Genomic DNA, 22,564 nt, shown 5'->3' with positions numbered 1-22,564 from the left:
TGAAACGCAGAGTCACGCAAGTGTCTCTGGTCCATGATCCCCAGTGCTCTGCATGCCAGGAGATCAGGTTGTATTGCTCCCAGAAAGGTGTAATTGCAGAAAGCCATCCTCAGTTCAGCTTTCCAGGCAATTTGAAAAGCCCTGCCATACCAGGAGTGCTGGGGTGGGTGGTGGAGGATCAGGAAGTGGTTTAGATTCACCAGGTATTATTAGCTCTAGATCAGGACCAGCCTTGCAGGACTGGGCTTGTTCATACAAGAAGACTTGAGTCTCTGCCATGTGCTCCTCATCATCTCCATTATCTGAGCTTTTCTTTTATCTGAGGTACCACAGCTCCTCCCAATGATGGAGCTTTGGCTCTCTACTCAGCTTTAATCTCTAGTTGTCTTTGGAGGGTCAGGTCAGGAGAGGTTTGAGGTTCTCAGCCCCGAAGTGAAGCCCTCCCTGCTTCAGACAGGGCTGCAATTGAAACCAGCTGATTCCAAGTCCCTTGCAAACATTTCCATTTCAAACCACTGAAGTTTTATGTCTTCCTAGTAAATTTTTTTTCTTAAACCTCATAAATCTCATAAATATCTGGAACAGCTAGTAAATTTGGCCATTCAGATACACATTTTCCAGTAAAGAGGATAATGATTGCTGTTTCTGATGCCACCTCCCCTCCCCACCCCCTCAGCCATAGGAGCTCACCTCTTGCCAGCTGACTGCTCTTTGCACGCAAATAGGGCCGTGTTAAGAAAGGCAAAACATACAGGTTCTATTTGCATGAAGGACTGGGGAGTTGATGGACCTCTACTAGCTTTGTCACTGCCCCTATATGTGGCCTGGGAAAAATAATTTGTCCTGTTCATATCACAGATCAGAAGGATCACGCTGATGCTCAGCTGCTCAGGGGGTTGAAATCTTGTTCAGTTCAGGTTGGGCTGCCCATCAGTCCCTTGGATAATCTAGAGAGGAGGCTTTCTGCATCATCCCTGCGGCACCAATGGAAAGTCTAGCCAGGTCTCTTAGGCTTGGATTTCCAGGTAAGCTTGAAAGGATATGAACCCAAGGACAATATAAACCCAGGTCTTCTGAGACTTGCACTACAAATGCCAGGCAAAAGTACTGAAGCTGTTTAGAAAAACATACTATAGAAACAGAATATTGTAAGCATATTTTCTCTTTTATTTGTTGTCTCTCAAAGCCAAACAAGCTTATTTCCCTTCCTGTGACGCTGCTTTTGATAATCTTGTGCCAAAGGCACTGAATCTGTTCTTATTGCTGTCAATAGCAAGATGCCTGTTGCTTTTAATGGTTCAGCTATTAAAACATCGCATCCCAGTTGTCTGGCTGTGAGCAATCCCAAGATATTACAGTGACAATATGGAACCTTTTTCCTCTTTGTATGTTTCTCTGCAAAGTTTGACCATTTTGGCTAGGGTAAAACATGTGTCTATCTGGGATTCTTTCCAAGGATGAGATTTTGACAGCTGTGCTCATGTTGGCAAAAATCCTGACATCTTGTGCTCCGTTGAAATAGCAGATTCTTAGTGGAGAGGGGTGGGAATCTGATTTCATAGATGAACACTTATGAATTGAAGACTGTGAGCTTGGCCTAGCTTTTTTATTTTCTCTTGAGGAAAGAGGTTGAACCCATCCTTTGGGAACAGGGTGGATCCTTTCTTTCTTTCCATCTTCACCTGTGGGCACAGATGGCTGATGGGCAGTGAGGCTGATAGGAGCCCTCTGTGCCTCTGCCAGCTTTGTGCAGCAGTTTGGGACATGCCTTGGACTGCACCCATGAAAGTGGGTGTCAGCCTCTTTGGAGTACGTGCCTAATATTTCCATTTACATATCAGATGTTTGGGCATGACTGGTGGGTGGTGTTAACACACTTTCAGTGAAAATTCATCTCTGTAGCTGTGATCAAAGTCTGGCCTGAAACTTATGCTGCACTGCTTGTGAAGAAAAAGAAGCTTTACTATAGTTTGAAATAGCCTGTTTTCATTTTTTATTGTTACAATTATGATTATGACAATTGAGTGGCTTTTTGTTTGGGGTTGGTTTTTTTTTTTTCTGGAAACTGTCTTGGAGAATTATTTCCCACAAAAGGTGTAATTATTCAAAGCCGATGTATTTCTGCAGTAACCTTCAATTTGATGAACTGTCAGTTTTCTGATGAAAAATCACTTATTTGGAGACTAGAATTCCTATTATCCCCACAAATAGGAAATGGTGGTACAGAAAATTGTGTCACAAGGTCAGCCAGGAAGGAGCTCCACATCAGAGCCAAGGATAAACTGGAACATGTCTGGTGGAAGGTCATCACAAAGTTTTCAGAAGGTATTTTGCAAATACTATATTTATTTCAAACTTTCCAGTGGCCAAATAGTTCTCTTATATTTCACCAAGAAAAATAAAGAAAACATGGGTTTTTAAAACCATGTCAACAATAACTTTTCATTTCTGGTATTTCACTGAAAAACAAGGAAGAAATTTTTTTTTTAAAATGAAAACAGATAGCATTCAAACAAAAAATCCCCAAACAAACCGTACCTCCTGATGAAAACAACTCAAACAGCTCTGCTCAGTGAAGATTGTGGCTTAGGGGTAGACGTACATAATCAGACAGTCACGGCTTTTGTCCGTGGCAAATCTGAAGTCTTTTATGGTGCTTTAACTTTCAAGGAAAAACAGATCAACTGGCTTAAATTTATACTTGCTGTGTGTTAAATGATGTATACAGATATTTCATGGAATCGTAGAATCATTAAGGTTGCAAAGGACCTCTAAGGTCATCCAGTCCAACCATCAGCCCAGCACCAACCATGCCTGTTAAAATGCATCCCAAAGTACCATGTCTACATGTTTTTTGAACCCCTCCAGGGATGGAGACTCCACCCCTTCCCTGAGCAGCTGGTTCCAATGCTTCACCACTTTTTTGGTAAAGATTTTTTTTTCCAATAGCCAATCTAAACCTCCTCTGTCGCAATATGAAGCCATTTCTTTCTTGTCTTATCACTTGTTACTTGGGAGTAGATCCACAGATCAGCAGCAGTTGGGTAGCTTTTTCAGGTGTTTAAATGCTCAATTAAGCGTTTGGGTGGCTGTAGGTCCCAGTCATATGACAGTCAGAGTCAGATTTAAAATGGTTAAATTTGGGATAGTCCCAGAACACGAAATCAAGCACGTGTTAGGGACTGCATCATATACTGTGATTTCAGCCAGGTGCACAGGCAAGCTAGAGGTGAGCTCAGATCATATATTAGTTATCTGCACATAGCCATGCTGGCAAAATGGCCAGAAAAATGACTGGTAGTTACAAAATTATATTGGAAAAGCTGTACCCTGTATACTTCACTTATGGGAGATGGAGTTGAAGAGTATAATGAAAGGCACTCTGTATTACATGGGAAGTTCTGTGAGTGCAGCACTGACCGATGGCCTCAGAGACCCTTTTGAAGCCGTGCCTTTATGACAAGCTCTCCCTTCCTCTCCCACTCTCTTGAAAATTACGGCAAATATTAGCACACCTGTGAGTTCTGGGTTGCTGTGTTTAGAGTGCTTCTAGCACCCGTGTTAGCTTGATTAAAACTAACATGACTGTTTCTACTTCAATAAATGCCTGTGGCATGTCTACCATAAATTAAACTGAAATTCCAACTTTAAGTTGTCTTATAGTTCTGCAGCAGATCTGTTTACTCTGAAATAGCATAAGGCAGATGTCTTGATCTTTGCTGATTATTAACAGGTCACAGGCATAAGTAAAAGCCTTTAAAATCATTTTAAAACATGCTTTCCATGGTTTACAGACCTTAACCTTTAGTTGGCATTACCCAGAAACACACAGGATAATATGATTCTAAACCAGACCATCATAAACTGAGCAGCAGCTTTAAATAAATAGTGTGATCATGACCTGAAACCAGTGAAGAGGTTGGAATAATTATTGCTCATGTTTACACTGGTGTATCTCAGTGGGTTGTGTTCAGTCCCTTAATGATGATGATTAAAAACATACTGGAAACACGTAAAAATTATAGAGAGCACTTACCATGATTCTGAAAGCATAGAGGTAGCTTTGAAGTGGAACTGGACACAGGGACTGCTGCCAAAACATTGTGAGAGTTAGGAGCACTGTGCAGCAGGGAGTTGGTAGTTGTACATATGATAACATGTCTGTTTTGGCACATGAAATATCTGCCTTCAGTACCAACCTTAGAATTGCTTCTTATAAGTCAGAGAGACGTATGCAGCTTTGAAGAAGGAGCAGGAGGTTGATGGAGGGTGGAGGATCATATAAATGCTTCGCTTTCTAATTTATGTAAAGCTAAAGTTGAACTTTGGTTTGTTTCTTCTTGAGGGACTTCCTGGAGGCTGAAGTAGTATTTAGGGAGAGGGAAGGAGGAGGAAGTTTGGGGTGGCAGCAGAGAACAGGGGCTCTGGTTCAGGTGCTTTTGCCCTGCCAAGCTTTCAATGTGGGTTCTGACATGAAAGGGAGTTGTCAAGCAGTGAGCTGTAAACCTCATGTTTTAGGAGTGTTTCTGTGGGTGTGGGATGGGGACATATTTTGTGGAATGTATTCCTTTGTTTGTTTTTCCCTTCTAAAAAAACAATAATACTCTCATTATAATAAAAGAAGAAGGGAGGAGTGATGAGGCTTGTGCCATAAAATCATGTTTGCTGGAAAAGTTGTACTGTTTTCCATTGCTTAGTTTTAGCTGAACGGGGAGGGTGTGAAGGTTGGAGAAAACACAGCTACTTTCTTGGAAGTGTTTTTATGAGCACTGGAATTGAGCCCTCTCAGGAGGGAACAATTTAGCAACATGTAAAGAAAGAAGAGGTAGAAACAGGTGCTCCCTAGAGTTCCTTTAAGGCTTACAGAGACTCTTTTTTGGTCACTGTCCTTTTGAGCTTCTGCACCGTGTCTGTTGGCAATTTTCTCTGCAAGACCACATTCAGCTTCTGTCCCATGCTGATGCTATGGGGACCTACCTGCTTATACCACGTCTCCCATCTCACTGGTGTTCCTGTCCCATTGATGTCCCCTCGCAGGTCACCCAGCTGTTGGCTAATACACAACATGCTTAAAGCAAGGCTCTTCCCCATAAATCTGCTCTTTTTTAAAGTGCTGTGGATGCTGTTAGGATTGTGTCTGTCACTTGGACTTGTGAAGGTTTTCATTGACTTAGATGTCTCTCTTGGTTCACGCCACCAGGCGGTGTTAAACTTTTACCACTTGTTTCCCCATAGCTTCTCTAATATCCTGCCACTTTTGTCCTCTCTCGTGGCTCACACGGTTCCTTAGGCTGTCATTATCATACTCAGTCATTGTTACAACACTGCTAATTCTGGCCCTGGCAAATCAAGTCTCACCCTGTACAAACATGTTCTTTATGCTGCCCAAACCAATCATCTACCTCACCAGCCTGTCACCTCTCAGCCTGTATCTCTATTTCTGTTCTCTGCTTTTGACCATATTGAGAAGAATCTGCCTGTCTTTGTTCCGAAGGCCTTTTGTGGCCTTTCTCCACCTATATAATATTTTTCTTTCATGGTTAAAATGTCAGTTTTGGCCTCTGATCAGCCCATCATCCCTCTTCCCATTTAGTGAAATTTGGAAACACCCTCACGTGTTTTCCTGTGCAGTTAAGGCAGCTTCATAACTGTCTTCCCAGCTGCTCTTTAAAACTCCTTTTCTAAGACACCTATAAAACCTTCACAACCATCAAGTTGTTGGTGTGTGCTGAGATCTGTCATGACTGTATGAACCTTGGTGGTTTCCAAAGGCTCCTCTTGTCTGTAACGTCATCTGTCAGGTTTTGGCTTGGAGTGAAGACTCCCTGATTCAAGAACCGTTTGTTTCTGCTGGCTTCACATGGTGTCTGTCACTGTGGGTTACTATCCCATAAAGACAATCCACAGGTGCTGTGGTAATAGAAAATAATAGCAATAATTAAAAAAGCAAGCATTAATAGCACCTTGTGTCTCTTCACTGCTCTGTTGTTACCTGTATGACATTTGACAAACACTGATCCTGGAGAAAGTTGATGGGCTTTCCTTGCTTCTGGAAAGTCATGGAAGAGTGGATTCCTGTCCATACTCTGTGCCTCTTGCACAGGGCCCTCTCACTGCTCCATTGTCCGTTATAATGGAAATAAAAGGCTTAGAAACCAGGACGGCAGGTGGTGGAACCAGAATTATGCAATTCCACCTTTGGGTCTTCTGTCCATTCTGCTCTGAAATCATTGTCAGTCGGTAGATAGTCTGCAGGACTAGCAGAAAATGAGCTGGAGTTTGTTAATGAGAAGAGATAGAGCAATGTCTTGGTCTGTGTCCAATTCCACTCTTTGTTCTTGTTGGGGTGTGTATTGGAGAAGCCTGTTGTTGTACACAGAGTCCACTGCTCCCTCTCACTAGTCCTGGCCCATGCAGGATACAATCAAATGCGAACTGATGGGGTTTAGCACTCACTGCTCTCTGCACCTACACTTCATCCCACAGTCTCCTGAAGCTGCAAGCTGCATGAAACCAGTATGAACAATGGACTTAAATCCATTTTCTGAATAGAGTATTGCCTGCAAAAAAAAAAACAACTGTCTGCCAAAATGTTAGGCTGCAACCCCCAGCTGCTGAGACTTTTTTTTTCCTGTGAGAAGGAAGAACTGTTGAAAACTGAAAAAAAAAAATAATCCAGCCCTGTGTCAGGAACAAAGGTCGCTGCCACTGCGGCAGCCAAGTGTGTAGCCCAAGGCCAGTCAACATCTTGAGCCTTCGACCGTGGCTTTGGGACCTTTTACAAAAGCTGGGCACGTTTCCAACACTGAGTTGTAAGAGGGACAGTTGACCCATGTTGCACCTGGGGCATCTCGGCCTTATTTCAGTCTCACATAAGGCTTTGTCTAGGCTTATTTTATTTAATAGGCTTTTTTTTTGTTGTTCTGGTTATACTGTCGCAGGAAATTCTCACTGTTCTATTACTTTTTTCCTGTTGGAACTAGCCTTAAAATAAAATGAATAAATAAATATATATACATACCTGTAAAAATATGCAGACAGGAAAGCTATTCAGATCTGGAGGGGCCTTGATAACGCTGCTGATGAGGTTGCCAGCTTTCCCTGAGTCTGAGTTGAACAATTCCCTGCTCTCCCCACCCCCAAACCCCTGGGAACCTGAGCAGTGTAGTTGTGAAGCTTCTAATTCTGACTACAGGTGTTTGGTTTGAAAGACACCACATGCCATGTTGTAATCTCATTTAGGAAAAAGGTAATTAAATAAAAATACAGATGTATTACAGTCACAGTTCCTGAACATCTGAAATACCCATCAGTTTGAAAAAAGTAAAGAATTAATCTCCCTAAAGGAGCACTATCCTCTCATCTTTTGTAATATTATCCAGTATTAGTATTTTAAATTAAAAAAAAATTATAATATCAAAATCTGCTCTTAACCTTCTCTTTGCACCAGGAACATTGTGTTTCTAAACAAACAAGATAGGAATGCCTAAACTCCCCTCATTCTTCGGCTTTACATATCCAAATATTCTTGACAGTGGTTTATTTGTTGTATGTTCTGCTCCTTAATTTAGTGTATTGCCCTATTTTCTTAAGGTACTACAGATTATCAAAACCTTTCTTTGGGTGCAAAGTAGTAGGTAGACCTGCTCAGCTTTGTCATTACAAGTTGGATAGTTGCTGATCTTACTCTCTTGAAATATTTAATTGAAATTTATAAATGCCAGTATATTCTGGGTAAATTATATGAAAACATTACTTTGCAAATGTTAGCCAGTTTTAATATGCAGTGTTCTCTGTTCAGTACTAATGATGATTGTAGAAACGATAACAATAACTACTGAATTCATCTGGTCTCAATCCAGCAAGATATTTAATCCCATGCTTAACTTTTTAAGCATGTGTGTGTGTTCCTGTTCATCACATTTAAGCGAATGCTTTAGCTCTTTGCTCTACTGCTTCTTGATTCCAGCACGTGCCCTTCACATATTTTGATTGAGATGGGCTATTTCTGGTTTTAACTAGCTGGAATAAACCCTTGGAGTTAGCAAATGCTGAAGAGCGGCTGATATATTTTTTATCCAGTATGCTTTTGGGGGTTTGCAGCAGCAGCTGAGGAGTTTTAGCCTGCTTGTTCGCTACATATTTTACAAGATTGTTGGTCTCTCTTTGCTGTTATTCAACCCTTTTTCCGTAGTGCTGCACAAAGGTAGCAGATCCTCAGCTGTGGGGAGGAGACTGTTGGCCTTGGAGGAAGAGTTTGAAGGTACCAAGCCCAGTACCATTATTGTGAATCTTTCTAGTAAGGCTTGGGGTTTCTCTAAAAGCTGAGCTCTTATAATCCTACTATTTCTTTGAACTCTCGCTTTTAAAATACAAAAAAAGCCCCAAACAAGCAACTCAGCACATTTCTTCTTTATAGAGGTGCAAACCCATGCATTTCTAGTATTCATGGTGTGGTGGAAAACAGCTTGAAACATGATGTAGTTTTTATGTTCTAGGCTCCAAAATCAAAAAGGAAATAAAAAGTCCTCTACATTTCTTTTTTTTTTTTTTTCCCCCACAATTTTCAAGCCTTTCTGAGACTTGACAGGATTTGAGTACTTAGTGCTGGCAATTTCTTGAGGCCCTGAAGCCTGGCTTATGGGGAATCAGATTTTTTTATTGGACTCTTTAGAAAATTCATCCTTCCTTGCTGTGCTGAACATTGTAGAAACACCATATGAGAGAGTGTTGGGGCTTTAAAGTCTGTGCTATCTAAAATGATCGCCAAAGAGTAGTCTGTGCTATCTAAAATGATTGCCAAAGAGTAGAAACTACGACAGTAACTAGTTCCATCTTCTCAGACTGCATTTTGCAGCATTCATGTAGGACCAGAACACTAACACAGCACCCGGATCCTTGCCTGCACAGCTAAGTGACATTGTAGGTCCGAGTTTCAGGCTGCCAGGGGATTTCTAGGAGCTGACATTGTCAGTTCATGCAGGGATCCTCATGTCTGTGTGTGCAGCCCTGTGGAAGCACTGGTGAGCAAGGGGAGCACACTGTCAGCAGGCTCCTGAGAGCAGCGATTTTCCAATTGGACTCACTGGTTTATTATTAAAAGCCTACAAAATCCATGAGAATCCTGCCATTGTCCCAACTGGTCTTTGAATAAGGAGCTCTTAAACAGAGGATATGTTATTCTTCTTCAGAATATTATTCTTCTTCCACAGTCCCATAATGCTTTTTAAGGAAAAAGAAAAAAAAAAAACCAAACAAAAACAAACGTGAAATGTCAGTTTTACCCTGAAAGCCAAGGATGGAAGGGATAGTTAGCCAAGACTGAAGTCCAAGCCTGTGCAATTTCTTTATGTAAGTTATGACTGTATTTCAGTAGCAGTAAGCAAAGCAAAATGCACCAGCTAGACTGGTGTTCTGTTCAGTTGCCTGGGGCCCCAGCTGAGATTTAATAAACCAAGATAAGGTTTTAGTGCTTTGAAATGGAAACTTCATGGTAACTTCTTTCTGCAGTCCCTCTTTAAGTGATGTATCACATGTATGGTTTGTGCAGTGCACCTTCGATGCTGAACCAAATTTTTCCATTGTGCTGGTCATCCTACCTCTTCTCCCTGAGCAGGACACCATTAGCGTGGTACCACACCTGGTTGTTGCTGTGAGGTGGCAGACCAGGCTGGATAAGCTGTGGCCTTCCTCTCAGAGGTTGGAGCCAGATGGAACCTTTAGGTCATAGAGCGAGCTCGTGTAGAATAAAATTATGGCTGGAGTGTCTTCCTGCGTCTCCCATTCACTTGGCTTCTGATTCTAATGGTTAAGGCAGGTGGGAGAATCTCTACTGGTGATTTTTTTTTTTAAGTGAGGGGTTACCAGATCATGTTCAGGGCTGACTCATGGAGTGTACATATGTCTTGGGGGATGGGAAAAGGGGCATGACTTATTGTAGTGCTGTTTCAAAACACAGAGGTCTAGTATGGGATTCTCTGATTTTTTTTTTTTAATTTTTTTTTTTTTTTTGCAAGGCACAAATTCATTTGTTGCTCACGGAGTTGCCTGTCAGAACGTGTTTGGCTCACCAGCGAAGATGCAGAACCTTCTCATGAGAAATAAGGAAAAAAGCTCCTAATTTTAAATATCCAGTGTCTCTGTTGCCTGCACAGCAGTAGGTTAGGAATATATACTCTCTTCTGTTGCGAGCTTGGGCTTTTTTGTGTTTGATATTTGCGGTTTCTTCATAATGACAGTTCATAGACACTTATTCTGAGCTGTTCTTCATCTCTCTCCAAGCATCAAAATCTAGTTTTGAGGCTTGTGTTTGGAAGCATATCATAACAGTAGCTGTTGGCAGGAATGCACCAAGAGACTGAAGGTAGCTTTAATCATTCCCCAGCTCCGTACCACTCTTTCCCATAAGTACCAGCTGGTACAGCCCATTTGTCTGGGATTTTCTGCATGTTACTCAATATCTCTGACATCCATTGTTGTCTTTAGGAGATGAAGAAGGTTGAACAGCTCTCAACAACTTAGCATCTTGAATTCAGTCTAACCAGGAAAAAAAAAAAAAAAAATAATCCTTTTTACCTTGCCCAGCTGACTATTCCAACTTTATGTCCTAACAGCACGTGCAGATGGTGTGCAAAAGACCAGTCAGATTCCCTTTCTATGGAAACATATCAAACCCAGCCATGCTCCTTGGGTACCTCTTGTATGTTTTTCCTGGGTTAGGGCCCAGGATGAGGCTGTTTCACTGAGCATAGCCAGCCAGAGTTATAGAAGAAAGAAATTATGCATACTCTGTTTCAAAAATCATGTCCTCAGAGTTCATCCAGTGAAAGGTGCCCCATGATAACAAACTACTGTTCATTCCTCTTGTCTTCTCCCGCGTGTGTTTCTATTTGCTCCTTTCTTTTTTGCAGATGGCAGATAAATCTTGTCAGTGCTTTTTTGGCTTTGCAGCCTTTTCTCAATCATCTTCCCTTTTGTATCCCCAGCAATGCGCAAATCTGATGGTTTGCTATTTCTGCTAAGCGTATTTCTTTTTCATGCTGTCTCATTGTCTAATTCTTTTGCTTTTTTTGCTGGGTGAAACAAGAGACAAATTTCCAGTAAGCAAAAAATAAACCATCCCCAGCTCATTGAAGAAAGGAACCGTTTTTAATCACTGCTATAAAATGTAATAGTTTGATGTAAGTTCCTTGTCAGGGTTGGAAGACTGACCAGCAGGTCCACGAGAAACATCTTTTGGTGCGTCTGTTGAATCAATTGGAGTTGTATTGCACACAAGGAGAACAATACTGCACGAGCCCTTGAAGTGGTGTGAACACAGATGACATTTTTATTCATTCTCAGCCAGATTGCTTGGTATTGTGTCCTTTCTGTAAAAAATGACACTCTGGCAACAGGCCACTGACTGCAAAACAACTTGGCATGGGTCTCATGTTTGTCTCAGCCTGAGATGAGCATCACCAGAGATGCCAGACTGCTAGCCACAAGCTGAGACAGTTAAAGCACTATCTTTATTTAATCAGCACCTGCGATTTTTGGTGGAAAATAATTGAAGGAGAAGGGGTAGTTTCTGACTGTTTAGATCTTTGGTGGCAGCAGTGATGGGACTTTATTGTCACCTGAACTACTGTAGTTACTGCAGCAGATACCAACATAGCCAAACCCCTATGGATTTTCCTGGGACTTTCCAGGGGGCAGCTCCACAGCTCGTCTGTGGGTGGGAACACCCACAATGACTGGATGTGCTGTGGGCAAGGTGACACTTACCTGAGGGTTGTAGTGATACTGCAGTTTCGGCATCAAAATCAGGTGCAATACCAGGTATTTCCATCATTGTCTAATTATCCATATCGTAAGTGATCTTTCCAGAGTCCCTGTTGGATCTTTCTAAGTAGTTTAAATGGAGAAAGTGGAGGAAGATAGTCCTCTTCAAAGGCACAAAAGTTTAACTATTAATTTCATAGGGTGGCCAGATATTTTATTCAAGTAAATGTTTTTAATTCCATCCACTCTGAATATATATAACAGACACCACTATGCAGTAGAAGATATGAGACTGAAAAACTGGATGTGATTTTCTGTTCTGCTGCTGGAACCAGATTTTCTCAGTGCCTGCTGCTGTGGAGTGGGTATTTCCCTAACTAAACAGTTGCTTTTTTTCTGAAGTAAGGACAATATCTTTGCTTTCAGCTCTGATGCAGTGTGACATGTACAGTAGGACCTGTCATAATTCATGAAGTCAGTTCTGTTTCAATGTTAATAAGTCCTTAATCAAGTCATTTGTTTCATTCAGGATGTCACATTTAGCAGTGGATTGTGAAATGCTTGAAAACTGGATCATAGGAATATTATTTAATGCTAAGTGTTATCCGCATCATATCTGAAGCTGGAACATGCCAGGAAAAACATCCTTCATATTCTGCAACTAATATATCCGAGCTTTCAGGATTAATCGTGAATTGGCTGGGTATGTACACCATTTTTCTCTCTTTATGTGTGGCATAATATAAAGTGCCATATTCAGGAACTCATCCTCACTTTGCTTTTCTGTTACCTATTTTCTGTGTCTACTTTTTCTTTCTAAAGTAATTTTTTTCTGAAGTAATACTATGCAGGATGGGACCAATCACTTTAAGCCAAGACTGGCACTTGAAATCCAACAGAAAATAACTGAAAATTCAAAACTAGTAGTCCTCATTCTAGTGTGTTTGTGATATGTAAGGAGAAAGAAGAGGTGTGAGCCAAGCAGCTGCTGGTGGGATTAAGTGGAAAGCTATTCAAAGAGACCAGGTTTATGATTATTGTCTCCTGATCTTGATGCTGTCTTCAAGTGGAACAGAGTGAAGGGCTGAAATTGTGTCTTTAATATCTAGTTCCTGTAATTCTTTTCCATTTGCAAAGACAAAAAGGAAGTCACAGCGAACTCCTGACAAATGTTGTCCCAGTGCATTTTCCTTCTTTATTTAAATTACATTTAACATCATGCCATTTTTTCTTATAGGCTTTTTTCTGTCTGCAAATAGGTGTTATATACAGTTAGGGATAATATAAAACATACTATGTACAGCACGTATACGTGATATATGTTGCTCTACAGCAATGTCAATACGTACAAAATTTCTGCAGAGTGAAACACTGAAGAGTCATATTTTTGCCTTAGGGAAACATTTGGATTTATGTTGTAAATCTCTGTTCTTGTTGCACCCTCCTGGTGGTAGGTATTGTGAAGGTACAGAAGGAGGAGTCCTGGTCACATCTGTCAGGAAAACATTCTGGTTTTGCTTTTTCCCCCAGTTTCTGTCATGAAATACTCAGCAAAGAAAGATGTAAAAAGGGAATTATAAACTATTTCTTCAGACTTTATTTTGCATTTCACGGGCTTTATGAAAATTAATCCTTCTTGGTTCCAACCGGCTCATGAAAAATACTAAATGTTTTAAAGATCCATGTTTTCTACAAAAAAAAAATTGTGTTCTCCTAAAAGCTATTTTTCACCATAAAATGTTTTATTTGAATTTAGTCCAAGTTGTAATGAATGTTAGAGCAATTAAAGTATCAGCCGGTATAAGGAGTTTTGAGAGCACAGGAGAAATAAGGATCAGGGCTTAAGCTACTAAAATACCTTTGATGAGAAATAAAGGTTGCACAAGCCTCAGTTCCAAACAAAATAGTTGACATATGCTAAGCTCAAAATACTATACTTCTCCTGCCCTCTCCCACTAAACAAATAAAGACCTATAAAATATTAAAACTTTATATCTGCAGGAAGAAAGAAAACATTTTTATTCTATTTTATATTTTTTGGCAGGTGCTCAGATATTTATGATAACAGGCTCATAAAATGACATGGAAAGGTTAGAAGGAAAGGTGCAGTGGGAATTTTGAGTATGACTTTGTTAACTGTTGCATTTTTTAAATCTTAAACTTCAAATTCTAGCCAGCTTTTGTTCATTTTCATGTGTCATAGTGTAGATGTTGTAGGTTAGGAAACTCTTAAATCAACAAAGTATTTATGTGTAGAGCTGGATCATGCCTTCATAGCTTACAATCAATTAAATTCCTTTCTTTTAATTCTTGTAACCGTTACCCTTAAAAAAAACAAGAAAGAAAAAGCCTTTTAAATATTTTTCATTAACACATACTATTAAGTGGGTAAATGCCTTAAGTATATTTTAATTTAATTTAGATTTAACAGCAACATTTTTTCCATACTAATTAAATGACAGTTTGTTATTAAGAAAATATTTATTGAAGTTGAACTTGGTGATAGATACATATCTATCACATCTCTGCTAAACCTCATTAAATAGTGTTTTAATTGCAATTTGTTTTTAATTACCATTCATTAAGCATATTATTAAATCTAAATTGCATCCTTATGAAAGAGTGGTTTGCCAATATAAGTGGCTGAGGCTCTTAACTACTGCTTTACTTCTTGGTTCCCATAATTTGAGGTGTGCGAGGTGAAAGTTTCATACATTTATATTATTTGCAACTCTGTGCCCTTCCTCCTTTGCTGTCCAAGTCTTTCATCTTTATTAAATAGAATTAATGGCATCTGAGCCAGTCAACAGATAGTAAAGGAAAATAAAATATGAAAAATTGTGACAAAGCAACTGTTTGGGCAAGCAGCAGAGAGCCAGAAGGGAGGAAGCTGAAGCACAGAGGGAACACGGGCAGGGAAAACAGAAGTCAAACAGGGCATTGAAACCAATTATCTAAACTACAAGTACTAGAGGATGGGGACTGGATGCCTGAAGGATGCAGAGAGATGTGGCTGATAACTAGCAGAGCTTTTTCTCTTGGGCCTATCAGAGCAACCCTCGCCAGTTCTAGTCACTGTTACCTTCTGATGAGAAGCCTGGTGGCTTTTCAGCAAAATGAGTCGCTGGTCCTAGTCCCTGCAGTGTGCAGCTGCTGGAATGGGTAGGTTCTGTCCCCCAGATCAGGACAGAAGCGTCCTTCTTGGTGTTTCTGTAACATCATCTCACAAATAATAGTTAAAAAAAAAAGCCCAGTGCCTTTCCATTTTCTTGTGATGTGTGTTTGTACAGTTTTTCTGGAGGCAGTGCTTTTAGTACAGCCTTATGGGATGTGTGGACTTGCTTTTCTTATTCACGTTTGCCAGATTTTTCAGTAGTAGCCCATGAATCTAAGGCAGCTGACAAATGCTGGAATAAGTCTTTCCTTTCTAAGGATATCAATGTTTCAACAAAAAGACCTTATTGAGTTGTCTTCTTAAAGGCTGGGTTGTTTTTTAAATTTTTGAAGAAAAGGGTCTTTTGGAGCTTTTCATCTAGGAATGATGCTTTCTTTTTGCCAGAAAGGAGGAAAGGCTGGGAAGAAGGGTGTGAGGATACTCTTCTGGCAGAAACCCGCTCCCCATAACCAGTTAGCAAACTGGAGAGCCACTCCCAAGGCAGATGAGGAACAATAACAGACAAAAGGCAATGCCATAGAGGTAAAGAGGCAGTTATATGTCGGAAATATCTCAAGTAGCCTGAGGTATTGCAGGCTTTCCCATGGACTGGATAAGGAAACACAGTAAGACCTTGTACGTCGACGCTCTTTGGCTCTGGTTCTCCTTGCACTGAGGATAGTTTCATGCTAGATTATCTCCATTGACTCCAATGGATTATCTCCAATTCACAGTGCAGTTTAAATTAGATGCAGGCTTTTTTAGTCTTTCCAATTCATCAGCCTCTTTCAAAATCTTCTGCACCAGATATTACAATTGTAAACAAATCATCCTGGCAAACCAAATTATCTTCTCATATGTCTGTGTCACAGCAGGTGAGGTCCTAGCATCACTGCCTCTATCTGCCTCTGGATCTTCTGCTCATGAAACATAAGTTATACAACAATTTTTTTGGCAGATGAATATCTTCCACGAGAAAAAAACATGTCTATTCCAATACAACAGTGCTTTCATGTGCCCTGTTTCAGTCCATGTTGCGCAACCCTTTGCACAATGCTTCATTATACTATCTTGCTTCTTGATATGCTGAATCATGGGATGACACTTCGCCAGCCTCTTTGTATGCCAACAATAACTTGCTCGTGTTTCAAAGACAAAGAAGGCTGTAGAAATCACTACAGTGCAGGGAGCCTGAACATTTGGCTGAGGGAAGTCCTCAGCAGGCTCCAAACTCCTCCACATGGATAGGGAAATCACCTTTCAGCTCGTGCTCTCTTTGGACAGCTGTATGAAATTGCATGTGACTTCCACTTGTTGTTAGATAGCTGGAGAAAGCCCAGATTCCTGCTCGCTCTAAACTGATAGCAATTGGCCACTTCTGTGCTGTGGCCCGTTAACTGAGAGAACATAAATCAGTTCACCTGTTTGTGAAGCACCATCTGCATTCAAATGCTTGACTTAGAAGAAACACAGAACAGTAAAGAAGACTTTGGAAATATCCACATAGGTACATCAGGGTGTCGCTGTGGGATTTCCTGACATCTACTATTGGAGCCTTGTCATTGTGTCCTGCATGGCAGTGTGAGGAGGTAGCTAAATTAAACCTTTTCCTACTGCAGTAGCCCCAACAGCACGCATTTCTCCATGTGTTCTTCCATAGCTCCTGGGTACCCCGAGTGCTGGGTTACAGTGCAGCTCCTTATTTTCCATAACTCAGGAAACAAGTAATGATTTCTAAATTCTATTTAAAAAAATTAATTTACTTTTTGTCAGTTACTCTCAGGATCCTTGGAGAGGCAAATGATGCTTTTCCTTGGCCATTCTGGAATTACTTTTTTTAAGAGTTTGTAACTCTAGGTATATAGTTTGTAACTCTAAGTATATTCACAGCTGTTCTGAGAGAAGGGACAAGATTTTGGTCTCAAAGGACTACATTACACTGCTTGAAAACAGGGTTTTTAAAGGAAATACTGTTGTATTTTTAAAAGATGTTCTTCTTTGAATAGCGGTGGGTTTTTTTTCCCAGCGCATTTTGTTTGTAGCACAGCATAGTACTATGTGCGTTCTGTGATTTGGACAAGCATTTGAAAAGCCATAGGTCTTCCTATGAAGACATTAACACTGAATTCCAGTGAAAAATTCTACATTATGACGGTGGTGTCCTGATAGACCTTAACGGTGCATTTGCACATCTGATTTTTAAGTATAATTATTACAGCAATTTCATATAAAGAAGTATCCAATATTTTTAGGTATTATTGCCTGACTGGGACTTTTATAAGACAGGGAGCTCTGATGCCTTTTTTTTCTTTCTCTCTTCTGTGCTTATTGCATGCTGAAATTCTCTGAAAATCTGTCCATGTGCAGTTAAACTTTGATGTGAGATATAATAAATATCGTATTTTAAGTGCAACATGTACTTATTTGTCTGACACGTGTATGTATAGAAAAGGTTAAGAGACTTAGTGTTTTTATTCAGGGTTGTGGGTAAGTGAAACATTCTTCATATGGATGCTATATTTTCTATGATATTTATATCTCTGTTTTAGTATTTCTAGTTCAATCTCGCAGCCATTCTTAAGAATCTTGCATTATTTTTCCATATGTTTATACATTTATTAGCTTACGCCTTAATTCTTTGTGTGTCACCTTCTTGTCTCTCTTCCTTCTCTCATGCCCAAATGATTTTGCAGGGCTGTCCTGCGAATGGGTCAGGCAAGTTTCAAGAACTGTAGATTGGCTGGATGGGGATCCACCTAGCAACATCACCACACTAATGCTGGATTGGGAAATTTGCCCTACAGGAGTTTGTCTTGATTAAAGGCTTTGGTCTGTCTTTGCAACACAAACATAGGAGCCCCCATGCTGCTCTCCGAAATTTACAGCGTATTTTCTTTTTACTCAAGCATATTGAAGCAGAACAGAAGAAAGGATCAAAGGTACCGTAATGTTTCTATAAACAAGTACTACTTAGTTTGGGTTTTTTTATCTTTGGTTTATTTTTTTCCAAACAAATCTTCTAGGCACATTAGGCTCAGATTTCATTTTATTGCCAAATCACCAGCTGGCAACAAAATCACATATGTCTGTGTAAATAAAGTAGATGAGAAGCTGAACAGGAGATTGGTAGATGATTCAAGCAGTCATATTGGCTTCTACACCTTAAAATTTCACTGGTTTATCTGTCTATTCAGCAATGTCCTGTACAGACCCCCTTTCAGCATGAAATTCAGAATTACCCCAAGCTGAGATTTTCATCTGTGGTTTTCCTCCCTTCTAGTGAATTTACAGGAAAACAGATAATTTTTTTGGACTACAACCCAAAAATCCATTTTTTGTTTGCTCATCAAGCTATGACTAATCTACTTGCTGTTATTCAAATATAGGTGTAACTCCTATGATGACTGATACTATTATGAAGCATTTTCACTTCGAGGGCCAGATCATCCTTCCTTTGAAGGTAATGCAATTTTGCAATTGGCTTGAGGGCTCTATTACTGCCTTTTTGGTATGTTTGGGTTTACTTGGCAATAAAACCTCAAAAATGATTAATTTACCTTTAAGGTCAATGTTGCTATATAGACTTTCTCCATTCACAGAGAGACAATGGCATAGTTTGTAAATTTAAATTAAAATTCTTCCTGCCACCCCATAATTCCTTGGAAAGAAAAGCCTGACCAGTAGTATTGGACAAACATATAAAAAAGTTAGTAATCATCATCTTGCATGTAAGAACAGATGAACCAGACCATCTTTTCAGACCTGAGTTTTCCTCATGTCATCATAAAATGGATTCCTTTTGGCTACATTTATGCTCCTTTTGGGTCCCTACTGAAAGAAAATTTGAGTTTTGGATAAAGAATTAAGGTATTTGGTGATATTGATCTATTCGAATTTCTTTCATCCAGGGGAGATGTTCCTTGACAGAGGAGGGTAACAGGATTCCTTTGTCAGAGCACTGCAACAGCTATTAAGGATCTGTTTGCAGGGGCAATTTTGCCCTCAGTTAATAAACTTTAGAATAACTTAATTAATGAGTGGGGAAAGAGCTCCATTATATGGTAGGTGGAGGAGAGAAATGAAAGGTGTTAAGCAGTAAATAGGCTTTGTTTTGTGCTAAAACCTTTTAATCCTTGCCTTTTCCCTATCTTCCTCTTAGGACATCTCTTTCCCAACTAACTTCTTGAAGCTTTTACCCCTACTAGTCACATTTTTTTTTTTTCTGTGAAGGACTCAAATTCTACTCTTTCTTCCTAGTATTTCCCTCTAGTTTGTAATGCAGTCTCGGATGTAGTGTGGGGGAGAGAGGCTTCAGTTTGCGAAATATCAGTGCGTACTCACTAGCTGACTTTTTCCCCAAAATGGACAGAATAGAGAATACTTCCTGCCCTGCTCAAAATCATTTGTGTAGAAAGATAAAATGGGAGTTAACAAGGGTCAGGTTTATGACAGGGAAAGCAGGCTGCTAATGACCATTATCTATGCCACAGGTTTAACTTCATTACTTTTGCATTAAGTTCTTAATGCCCAAAGCAATAAGCAAACTGAGTCCTGTTGAACTGTAGTAACCTAATCTTCTCTCCAAACGAAATAGAGGGGAAAGCAGAGTCATTTGACATGGCCTTTATTTCATCTTCTTTTTTCCCATCCCCCATTCACATATCAACTGCATTGTGAGTTTCCTGTCCTCCTCACAGTCTTTTTTTTAATTTCTCTTTCCTTTCTTCTTGACTTTTTCTGGCTGTTCAAAGTGGTGTTTGGTGCAGGATTTACCCTGATCAGAGGTTTTAGGCCTTCCCTATTAGTGGGTCAAGGGTCTGTCCCATGGAGAAGTCTATCTTGATAATCTTCTAAAATACAGAAGTACACAAAATATGTCCAGAATCAAAAGCTTTTCATTTCAGAGGTCAGACAAACTTGAGCTGGCCATGACATTGTGGGTCCCAGTAAGTCAGAGCTCAGGTCTAGGAGAGTAAATTTGCTGGCTTCTTTGAAGTATGGTCACACTTTTGTAAGGAGAGTTGAAGGTCTTGGATGATTATATCCAAATGTAATTTGTGGGCAGTCTTGACTCCAATCATTAGTTCATCTTCTGCCCATTCTCCAGTGATGACCCCTGCTGACATTTTTGGCTGTGAACTTGCCCCACTAGATGTGCGAAAAGTTTAGGTTTAGTGAGCAATGAAAATACACAAACACACAATTAAATGTAACTCATGATTTAGAATGAGATCAGCATTTCCATTGTTTCAGCTCTTTTTCTACTCACTGTCAACTTTGTCAACTAAAAAAACAATGAATTGCCCTCTTCTGGTGAGACCTACAGACTTTTGCTCTGTAGCTGTAAAAGGAAAAGCCATTGAGTAAGAAGCAAGAGCACAAATGCGTGTTGTAATATGTGCAGTTCCCAGACTAACAGCCTCAGCTTTTGGCAAAGGATAACATGAGTGTGTATCTTTCCTGGGTTCCTCAAAAGAATGAGAGGGAAAGAACCAGTGCTGTCAACTGGTGAAATCAATTGTCCAGCACGTAAGGACCAAGTTGCTGCTTCTAGAAAATGGATCCCAAAGTGGCAGATGCCAAAGAAACACAGTAGATTAGATAGAAGAAAATAATACAAACTACAGAGAATTAAGCAAGGAATGTAAAGACCCTGACAGCAATTCACTGTAATATATTACCATAATCCAATATCGTATGGTGACCTCCATATGAGAACCTTGCACCTGAGTAATGTGCCAAAGGCTGAACATTTATTTTATGACCTGTTCCCTGTTCAGAATTATCAGGGTTACCAGATATTTGGGACTCTGAGAAAATTATCCCTCCATAATAAAGTTTACCTGCCATACAGCACAAAGGGGTTTCATTTCTGGACCCTTTCTGTCTTGGGAAGGACATATCAATGTGGGTTTTTTTTCTGTAGCCAGGAAACTGTGGCTACAATAAGGTCCATGAGTAGTACAGCAAAGCCTGATATAACAGTCTGACAACGATCATCTCTTTTGAGAAGTGCTATCTCCTCTCTACAGACCTGTCTGCCTCCTCACTGCTTGGCTTCACTCTCCAACTGCTTTGCTTGACTCTGCAACTACTTTTTTGGCTTGTACAGGTTACAGATTCTTCTTCAAATTGCTAACATTGTTGTCTCTTTTCTCCCAAACGAGATATTTCTTGTACTTTCTAAATGAGGGAGTATGAGCTGCTGGGATGGGAATGCTACGAGTAGGAAGGAGTGAATGGCAGATCCCACCCCCGGTATGTGTACATGCAAGCAAATTAAGTGGTCTCTGTTGTACTGACTTGCTGAGCTTTGCCTCCCTTTCATGGGAGGGAAGGGAGCGTATTGTATCCCTGCACTGGGCTTTTTAAGATTGCTGTCTCCCAATTTGATGAGTAGAAACTTACTAGGCCTTTCCTAGTAAGTTACTTCTCCCTTTCTTCTCCCTTTCTTCAATTTTTTTCCCAGTGGTAACAACATCTCTTGATGTTTTCCAGCTTGTCTGTGTTTCGTGGAGAACCCAGGTTTGTTCAGGTATCATTGTTGAGTTCTGCAAGAAACAAACAAAACCAAAATGCCTTCCACTCTGATAAAATAACCTACCCCTTCCATAAAAGAATCGAGAGGGTGTAAATTCTGATTGCTGTCTCCTTTCAAATACGGGAAACAATGTCATTGGATGCCAAATTGGGTATTAAGCCACAAAATGCCTATTTTTTTGAACAAACAAGTTGCCACGGTTATGAAGTTCAGGGTGAAGAGGGCTTATGGAGAAGCAACACTATTTTCTGGGAGAGCAGAGCAGATCAAGGGCCCTTGTGCAGTGAACTATATCTGATTCAACACAGCCTGCAAAATTCAATTTTGTTCAGCTTAAGCATTTAATTACTGCAGATGTTCAGGAGATACTCTGTGAAGCATCACCTACTGGGGCCCTTTGGACAGATGCTGTTTGCTTTGACACTCCATCTGTCACTTTGAAATTATCACTGAAGCTTTAACTAGGATAACCCTGCAGGGCTGGCATGAAGGCATGGCATGTAAGAGGTTAAAAATAAGGTCAAGGTTATTGCACACCATGGGTGCTAGGAGGTCAGTGACTAACGATTGCCCTTCCTGGCTCTCCATGTTTTTCAGCGAAGGTTTGTACGTATCATCACGTAGAAGATTTTGGTTTGCTTTCTGGGAGATCTTCAGTACCAATGATATGGCCCAGGTTATAAGTAAGTTATTGACTTTATTAGTTCCATTTATAATCTCAGAGAGCAATCAAATATTTTTGGGAGACTGGTTTTGATAAACTCATGTTGATTGCTTATAGGTTTGTCATTTCCATGCTTTGAGGTTCAAATTATTCATTTGGTTAGTTTGTTTTCATGAGTCTTAGTATAAGAGTAATGCACCTGTTCATTGTCTTTTAAGATACTGGCAGAACAATAGGTTTATTTTCTAGAACCTTCCTTCTTCCAAGGCATGGTGAAAACTTTTCCTTTCCTCTTAGGAACTCTTAGATAGGAAGTGCTTAGGTATATTGTCTTGAAAAATCTCCTCCTCTGGTGGCGGACTTTTGCATTTCAACATTAACTTTAAGTACAAATTCCACTTTCAGATCCCTAATAAACTTCAGATTTAGTCTATTTTACACA

At 40.1% G+C, this 22,564-nt stretch overlaps 1 long non-coding RNA gene across 1 annotated transcript in view; it reads left to right on the top strand.

The window, feature by feature from the left end:
* The first annotated feature begins 12,295 nt into the window (after positions 1 to 12,295).
* Positions 12,296 to 22,564, top strand: part of LOC138728524 (uncharacterized) — a 46,936-nt gene continuing 36,667 nt past the window's right edge. The window contains exon 1 of the long non-coding RNA XR_011338717.1: positions 12,296 to 12,466. This is a non-coding gene — a long non-coding RNA (uncharacterized lncRNA). The remainder of the gene's footprint in view (positions 12,467 to 22,564) is intronic.

The sequence above is a fragment of the Phaenicophaeus curvirostris genome, chromosome 18 (assembly GCF_032191515.1).
Source record: "Phaenicophaeus curvirostris isolate KB17595 chromosome 18, BPBGC_Pcur_1.0, whole genome shotgun sequence".
Lineage (NCBI taxonomy): Eukaryota > Metazoa > Chordata > Aves > Cuculiformes > Cuculidae > Phaenicophaeus > Phaenicophaeus curvirostris.
This window is presented reverse-complemented; position numbering and strand designations above follow the sequence as displayed.